General features: G+C 31.7%; 1 long non-coding RNA gene across 2 annotated transcripts; it reads left to right on the forward strand.

Moving 5' to 3' along the window:
- The first annotated feature begins 1,566 nt into the window (after nucleotides 1–1,566).
- Nucleotides 1,567–8,606, forward strand: LOC146938033 (uncharacterized). Of its 2 annotated transcripts, none has more exons than XR_015033348.1 (2): nucleotides 1,567–1,689; nucleotides 8,042–8,606. It is a non-coding gene; the product is annotated as an uncharacterized LOC146938033 (long non-coding RNA). The 2 variants fall into 2 exon arrangements; XR_015033347.1 differs by lacking the exon at nucleotides 1,567–1,689 and adding an exon at nucleotides 7,667–7,805.
- The last annotated feature ends 672 nt before the right edge of the window (nucleotides 8,607–9,278 follow it).

Here is a 9,278-nt window from a genome sequence, read left to right on the forward strand (position 1 = left end):
AAGCTTCTCTCAACAGCTTCTCATTTGAAGTTGTTTTTAGATTTTTTTTTTAGATTCTAATTTTTTTTTAAAATCTGTTACAAACGCATGCAATATTCTTAAAAGTGATTTTTTCCTAAAAAAAACTATAACAAACGGGCTCTAAGTCAAACAAAGTGGTTAGTAATTAATGGACAGCGTAAAGAAACGTATGTGTATCATAAAATTAATCTTCAGGCGTATTGACACGTTAATCCAAAACTTTTAAGGGAAAAAAAATGAAGAAAGTTTACTTTGCATTCCATCACATATTTTGAGCCCGTTTGTTATAGTTTTTTTAAGAAAAAAAATCACTTTTTTTAAACAAATAATCACTTTTAAGAGTTTTGCATCCGTTTGTTACAGATTTTTAAAAAAATTAGAATCTAAAAATAATCTAAAAACAGCTTCAAATGAGAAGCTGTTAGGAGCAGCTTAAAATAAAATAGATTTTTTTTAGAGGTGAGAGAAAATATAATTTAAAAGATTGAACTAATTTTGTGACAAAAAATCCCTTTTATATAGTTGTATCCAAACAAACTAGATTATTTGTTTAAAAAAAAAAGTGATTTTTATTACAGTAAACAAACGCAAAATAGATTCTGATTTTTCATATAATCTCTAAATTATTTTATATCAAAATCATTTTTATTTTAATCCGTAACAAACGGGCCCTTTGTATCTAATTCTCCTTAGTTTTATTTTTCAATACTCTTAATCCCTCCTTTCATTTTTAATTAGTTGTCGTTTTATGACATTTTACAATAACCAAGACAACCAAAAAAAAATTATTACTTTACCAAGACAACCAAAACAAAACTATTACTTTAGTTTGATAAAATATAAATAAAAACAAATTATAGAATGTTATTTTCAAACTTTATCCAAATTACACAGGTTATTTCATGAATGTGTTTTTAACAAGGTCAATGCTAATTATGAAGAATTTAAAATTACAGAATGAAACGTGTTTTTATTTTTACAGAGGCTATATTTAAACCTCCTCCGAATTATAGAGGATATTAAGCTATTAACTTTGTAGTGTATTGTTTTTTTAGGAACTCGTAGTATATTGCTGACAAAATAATAATTGATATTTTTTTTGTTAAGTAACTAGTTAAGATCCTCTCCATTTATTATTCTTTTTATTTGTTCCATTACTAAAGTTTTGGTGTATAAATATTTCATTAATGTATCAATTTTTAGAAATGTGTGTATTTATATCATTTATTTATTTGAAAACTATAGTAATGGAGATTGCCATTTTATTTAAGAAATGGAGTGGATCTTAACCCTCAAGTAGCTTAGTAACTCGAATTCACCTTTTAAGGCAAATAAATGGGATGTTCGAGGTTCGAACTTCGACGCTAGTATATAGCAGTGCATTGTCCCTACCAACTGATCATTAAACTTAAAAAGACATAATGGATATTTATTACACTTTAAAAACGTCAAACAAATAAAAAAAATTAAAAATACGATAATTAAAAAGATAAGGAGGCATAATCATATCATGAGTACTGCTATATAATGAACTTGAAGTTTTCTATGCATATTGCGAAAACAAAAGATAATAGAGCTATAAGATTAAATCTTCACAAAAAATGGCAAAACACATTTCCCAGTACTGTCTCTTGGCAATTTTATGCATTGCGTTGGTTCTAGCTTCAGGTAAGAAACATATGAACTTTGAATATTAAAGTTTTATTTCTTTTATTTCTTTTTCTTGCACTTCGGTTTTCGTAAAAAAACAATTAGGAAAATATTTTCTTAATTAGTTGAATTGTTTATTATATTTATTGATCCGAAAAAAATTTGATATAATCTTTTACATAGCAAAGAATTGTTTACTAATGGCAAACCACATCTCAAATTTCTTTTATTTCTTTGTCATCCTAGCCACCATTGCCGCAGTGCAATATTCAACGGTGGAAGCAGGCACATGCACAAGTATATTCAATAGATGTGATGACATAAATTGCCCTTCACATTGTAAATCTGCTCATGGCACCCGTGGAGTAAGTTGGAGATGTGATCTCTTCAACCTATGCACTTGTACTTTCAATCAAGATCCTTCCTCAAACAATTTGTGTCATATTGGCATGGGAACATGCTATCAGGGTGAATGTGATCAATCTTGTTGTAATGCAAAGTGTGCTGCCACTTATAAACAAGGTTTTGGGACTTGTATTCCAAATCAATTTACCAAGGATAGATGTGTTTGTTCCTATAGAAGCTAGAAATCGATTATTGTAATGAAATAAATTTATTTTTCCTAAAAATATATTGTTGTAACGTAGTTAACATTATATAAATCTTTCGGAAGAGAAAAACCCATGAGAGAGAACAGATCGAGAGTGAGTGGCAGTGCCCTAGGTCAATCGCGCCAAAGCGTTTCACCGGCGGTGAGGAACATTGGGGGGAAAGGGATCCAGCCAGGGTGGCAGAAAATGTGTGTGTGTGTGTGTGTGTGTGGGGGGGGGGGGGGGGGGGGGGGGGTGGGGGGGGTAAGGGGGAAATTAGTATGTGGTTAGGTCACGCAGGAGGAAAGCGACGCAACCAGAGGATCGACGACGGGACAAGTCAAGGGCATCGGATCGGCAAGGAGGAGTAGAATCGGTTAGGGAGGGTCAGCATACAAAGGTATCACGTCAGGGATTTAGTTAATCATTGTCATGATAACATTACAAAAGTGGAAGAAATGATGAAGATCCATGCTAAGAGCTTGATTTCTCAAAGTTTCTTGATGAATCACACTCAATCACTCTTGCCCTATGAAGTACAGTAAATTTCGCCATATTCTCTCTCTAAAAATAATGATAAGATATGTTCTGAAATGTACAAATGGGCTTTTATACTTCTGCATAATTTTGCATTCTCGCCAGGTAGGATTTGCTCGCTATGGCGAGCTGACCTTTCTTTTCCAGTGGGTTTCTGCCACGTCATCCTTCAGTGCTCCAAACCGCCTTATCTCGCCAGGAAAGAATATTTCGCCATGGCGAGCTCTGAACATCAGAAACATGGTCTCTGGATTGACTTATCGCCCTCCTGCTCGCCTTTCCGTTGCTATGGCGAAATCTCGCTTTTAGGTTCGTTGTGGAGAGCTTTGGTGCGAGCAGAATGATGGCATTCTATGACAACTTCTCGCCATGGCGACATGTTTCGTTGTGGCGAAATGGCCTTTGCTCCTCTTTTGATTTTTCCTTCTTTGATTCTTGTCTTGTTCACTCTTTTCATGCACAATTGGGTCAAGTAAGACATCAGGAGTATAAAAATGCATTTTATCACTTTTTTATGGTTTTTCCTTGGATAACTTGTAAAACAAGTAACCAAAAGGGCTTAATATATATCATGGAATTACTACTTTTTAGCACTTATCAATATAATTTGGAATAAAACAATACCTTTAAATGTAACAATTTTTGCGTGGTGGCTATTTCGGAATCGTATTGCAATGAAAGACAATTTGGTGCAACATGAGATCATTTAATCGAATCAAAATGTTTGTAGTTACGGGTGTGTCAAGCTAAATCAATCGATCATTCGTTCTTTAAATATAATCATTTTGGCAGCATTTGGTCTCTGGTTTTGCAATGGCTGGGTATTTCTTTTGTGAACTCATTTGTTTGGGCATGTATTAATGTTTAGCTCGTTGTGTGGGTTTCTCTAGAAAAATAAAGTTTCTTATGCATGTTATTTGGTCATATTCAGTGTGGGTGATTTGGAGAGAGCGTAATTCTTGTTTGTTTAAGTGAAAGGAGGAGGCAATGCATAAACTGCTTGATAAAGTTAAGTTGATATCTTTTTGGTGGATGAAAGCAAGAAAGTCGGGTATATATTTTGAAATTAACGACTGGTGGGTTAATCCTACATTAATTTTCGGTTAACCTTCTAGTTTTGTTTTGGTTTTTACATGTTGTTACTAGTTCTATTGTAATTACTTTTGATTCTTTGTGTTTCTCCTTGTCCACTCCTTATGTTGGGAAGAGCTTGTTAGTTAATATATAATTTCATTTTGCCTTGTTAAAAAAAAATATTTTCTCACATGAAATAAAAAGGAATGGAAACCGAAAATATTTGTTCAAACTTTTTGGATTGGATTTGTTTAGACTAGTATAATTGAAAATAAAACTTGGAAAAAAATTTCCTGAAAAATTCATAATTTCCAAAAGAAGAAAAATACAGTTTGAAACTGGAAATATTTGTTCAAAACTTCAGTATTATGTCCCTTAAAAAAGAGTTAGCTCGTTATTTAAGAAAAACTAATTATATAGCTGAAAGTCTGCTCATTTACTCAAGAAACGTAATTTTCAGCTGAAGTTCAGCGTATATCGTATATGAAACAAGTTCAACGGGTTAATTGTCATTGTAGCATATTATATATGAAAAGTATTACTCTTTAGTTGTTGGGGATTCTATTCTTTAGTACTAACTGCGCCTTCAAGGAAGGAAATATGCATTACTTCCTAAACTTCTATATTTTGTACTTACTTTTGGTTTTCTGAGTTTCTCCTTGTGCATTCCTTGTGTTTGGGAGAGCTTGTTGGTTTGTATATAATGTTATTTTGACTTGTTAAAAAAAACCTCACATAAAATAAAAAAGAATGGAAACCGGAAATATTTGTTCACTCTTTTGAATGGGTTTGTTTAGACTAGAATTAGTGAAAATGAAACTCAAGGATATTGCTTAAAACTTCATAATTTCGAAAAGAAGAAAAAATATAGCAGGAAACCGAAATATTTGTTCAAAACATCATTATTTCCCATAAAAAAAAAAGTTAGCTCATTTAGTCAAGAAACATAATCTTCAGCTCAAGTTTAGCTCAAGAAACATAATCTTCAGTGGGTTAATTGTCATTGTAACTGTTGTGAAAGTGCTTCAAAATTGAAGAAATTAGAATTCTGGAAGCAGAAAATCGGTGGCCGATTTTCAGAGCACGGTGGCCGATTTTCAACTGTTTTTTTTGTCTGTTAGTTCGGCAAAAATCGGTGGCCGATTTGGAGCATTCGGTGGCCGATTTTTACAGCAGAAAATAAAACAGAAACATATTTTCGGGCCTATATTTGTTCCAGTATTATTGAGGATTCTTTTACTATAAATATAAACATTGTATCAGTGTAAACCTTGAGATAGAGGGGGCTGAAACATGGGTTTAGAAAGGCAACAACAAAACAAGGGTTTGTATAGAGTTTGTCTCTTGGGAACAAACAATAGGGTTTGAGGGTTGATTCACCTTGGGAAACACTATTAGGATTGAGTCTCTTGGTTACGGGAAGAGATTAGGGCTTTGGGTAGAATTAGGTGGGAGACTTATTCTTGTAACTCATCGATATCTCTTTTGTAAAGTTACTCATCATTATAGTGAAACGGAGGGATGCTCTCTCCCCCAGACTAGGTCAATTTGGACCGAACTGGGTCAACAAATTATTTTGTGTTCTCTCTTTCTTTCTCTCGTTGTTTTCTACTTTTGCTTGTGTTTAATTGCTATCCACTTTGATATTGGTTGCTTGATTAACTTGCTCTACACATCAAATTGTTATTGGTGTGATTTTCTCATCGAATTCACAACAGTAACATATTAGATATCAAAAGTATTACTTCTCAGTTATTGGGGGTTCGATTCTTTAGCTCCACTAATTACCAAAAGAAGTAAATATGCATTACTTTCTGGACTTTCATCGTTAGTTTTTTTTTTTTTTTTTTGACAAGTTTGAGGTGAAACTTGTTACGTAACAAAAGAAACGTGTATCATTTAATTAACTATTACTTTTATGAAAATAAAATACAAGTTACATGTCACTTTTTTTCTCTACATATTATAGTTGAGACGTTTAACATGAAAACGTTATTATCACTTTTCCATACGTAAAATAAACTCCGCATACGATGACACTTCTTCCCCTATAAAAATTATAGATGATACTTCTTCTACATGTAAGTCAAAAAATTGCGTCTTCCTTTCGCCCATCTTCTTTCTCTAATTTTAGGAAAATTAATTGATAGTCGTGCATACGAGTGTTAATTTCTATAAATTTTGATGGTTTATCAAAATTTAAAAATAAAAAAAAAATCTTAACAAGTGTCCTAAGAGCATTGTTTAAACATATAAAAGTAGCAACTTTTGCATTGGAAATTGTACGAGTATGACTTTAACAAGTGTTTGACTCATATTTTCAAGACATATTTTCCTTTTGTAGGTTCCTTAAACAATGCCCTTAGAGCACTTGTTAACAAGACCCAAAAAAAATTTGATATAAATATATTATTTCTTTTTTCTACAGTTGATTAATAAATTACATCACAAATAATAATTAATACGATTTAACTCTTTTTTTTTACGTTAAAGACAAATTCATTAATAAAAGTCTAGCAATAAATCAAATGCCAAGACGGTAAAAATACAAGGTGAAACCTCTTCGACCCATATGCAATCTAAATTATGAAGAGCATACTTTCACGCCTAACATGCGAAAAAATTAAACTACGAAAACAAGCATTAGAATTAATACAATCTCCAATAATAGAGCCGACATATGTGGAAGATTCAGAAAAGACTTGTCTTTAATTTCAAAAATTCCAAACTGTTCCGCATAGCTAAAGCTTCTGCAACCTCTGAATCTGATAATGAAAAAACTTGTCAGTAACTAGCATCAATGACAACATATTCATTATCTCTCGCCACGACACTAATATCCCACTTACCCCCCTCTATCAGACCTGCTGCATCAACACTAAGTTTATAGAAACCACTAAAAAGAGGTGTCCAGTGAACACTAGATATTGGCAAAGTTGGACCTCCCCTTAGTGCCTCCAACAACATCGCACTAGCACTCTTGAAATTCACAACGATATAACTCTAATCACTTATCGCTTATATACATACATTTAAGAATAATACAAATCAATCCATATGACCTTCTTCTATCTAAAACAATGACACGTGTGTTTACGTTGTACAAACCATACAAATCACATTAAAAATAGAATTAGTTTGACCAATTTTTAAATTGGTTTTAACTGACAGATGAGAATTCTTTTAGGAAAAAAATTAGAATTGAGAAAATTATGATGAGTGACCTCTTTTTTGACAAAATGATGAGTGACCTCTTGATAAGTCCTTATGTTGCACACGCGAAAAAACATTAACAAAGTAGTTGGATTACTGAAAATATCTGACTTTAATATTATCTACCGGTGAAATGAGGTTATGTTGCCTAAAAAAAGATTAAGTCCAACAAAGTGGTTTTTAACAAGGTCAATGCTAATTATGAAAATTTTAAAATTACAAAATGAAATGTGTTTTTATTTTTACAGAGGCTATATTTAAACCTCCTCCGAATTATAGGGGATATTGAGCTATTAACCCGTAGTGTATTGTTGACAAAATAATAATTGATATTTTTTTTTCAAGTAGTTTAGTAACTAGAATTCGTCTTTTAAGGTAAATAAGTGGTATGTTTGAGGTTCAAACTTCGACGCTAACATATAATAATGCATTGTCCCTAACAACTGAATTAAGCAAAAAAAAAAACATAATTGATATTTATTACACTTTAAAAACGTCAAACAAATAAAAACTTACATTTTTAGAAATACGATAATTAAAAAGATAAGGAGGCATAATCATATCATGAGTTCTACATATAATGAACTTGAAGTTTTCTATGCATATTGCGAAAACAAAAGATAATAGAGCTATAAGATAAAATCATCATAAAAATGGCAAAACACATTTCCCAGTACTGCCTCTTGGCAATTTTATGCATTGTGTTGGTTCTAGCTTCAGGTAAGAAACATATGAACTTTGAACCTTAAGTTTTATTTCTTTTTCTTGCACTTCGGTTTTCATAAAAAAAAAATAAATAAATAAATTCTTGATCCGAAAAAAATTTGATATAATCTTTTACATTGTTGTAATGTAGTTAACATTATATAAATATAAATCTATAGCTTAACTCTTCAAAAGAAAAAACTATAACTTAAATATGCGTTTTGAACATGTGAATTTTATTTTTGTGGCAGGACCAACACCAAGTTTGAGTAACTGCATTTATCCTATGATTTGTTATAGCTTTGCTAATTGCGACGCAAGGTGCCGCGCATTCGGGTTTCTAAGAGGAGTATGTGCTGACCTTCCGGGAACCAAGTCTTGTTGCTGTGTGAACTGAAATAAATTACATTATTATAAATATTTATATATATTTTACTAAAGACGACATCAACTAAATAAGAAACATCTTCCTCCAAAGCTTTTATTTATATAGTTTGAAGCATATATATCAAGTATGTAGACATTGTGATTCTTGGCAGAAGAATAAGTGGAGAACTTGAAAGTATGTGGCCAAGCTCAATGTGAAATAAAGCAAGAAAGAGCATATAATAGTGTGCTGGACCAATAAAACAGTTGCTAGCAAGGTCTTGAATTTAGTAGTGGAAACAAAACGGAGTACGTGTGAAAAAGCACAAATCAGATTTGGTGTATTTTCGTCTTGTACAACCAAGCATTTCCATAAATAATATCTATGTATTAAATGTGTGAATTAGCTGATAATTTAATAAGAACTAATGATATATGTATTCTAACTCATAGTAGTAGAGAAGATTGTGAGTTCTATGAGCATAAACTACGATAATAAGTGGAAAATACAACTTATTATAATTGTGACCAGTTGCAATGTAAGTGTTGGAAAAAGCTTATCAGATATCAGATTGATAGATGAGATAAATAATTCAGGAAACGATTTGATAGTGAATGACATACTTTAAGGATCAACTAAGTTTAATGAATAATTTAGGGATCGACTTGACAGTGTAAAAGTTTGTAGTGACTTTCGTTTCAAAAAAATCAAAAAATTTCAATCAAATTTTTCCTATACACAAGAAGGTATCATGATTAACTTTTTTCAAAATCTATTTTTTTTAAAAACACAAGAAGGTAAGACATGAACTAGTTAAATATCTTTTTTTTTAAGTGATTTTATGGATGGTAAACAAACATAAGTAACTACATATATTTTTAAAAATCTCTACAAAAAAAAAAAACCAAAATTTTTCTAAAGCTAAAAAAAAGTACTCTTATATAAGAGTTTACTAGTTGATATGTTATCTTAAAATAACGACAAAAGAAGAGAATTGATTTTCTTCTCGTTCCGGACATGGCAAAGGCTCAATCCGAGTTAGGATCCATATCCAATTGGAATTCGACGCAGGGCATACCTATACCATGGACATGCCCTAGATCTCAACGGATTGCGGTTCA

This window comes from Medicago sativa, chromosome 3, assembly GCF_051527215.1.
Source record: "Medicago sativa cultivar Bolivia chromosome 3, Bolivia_mono, whole genome shotgun sequence".
Classification (NCBI taxonomy): Eukaryota; Viridiplantae; Streptophyta; class Magnoliopsida; order Fabales; family Fabaceae; genus Medicago; species Medicago sativa.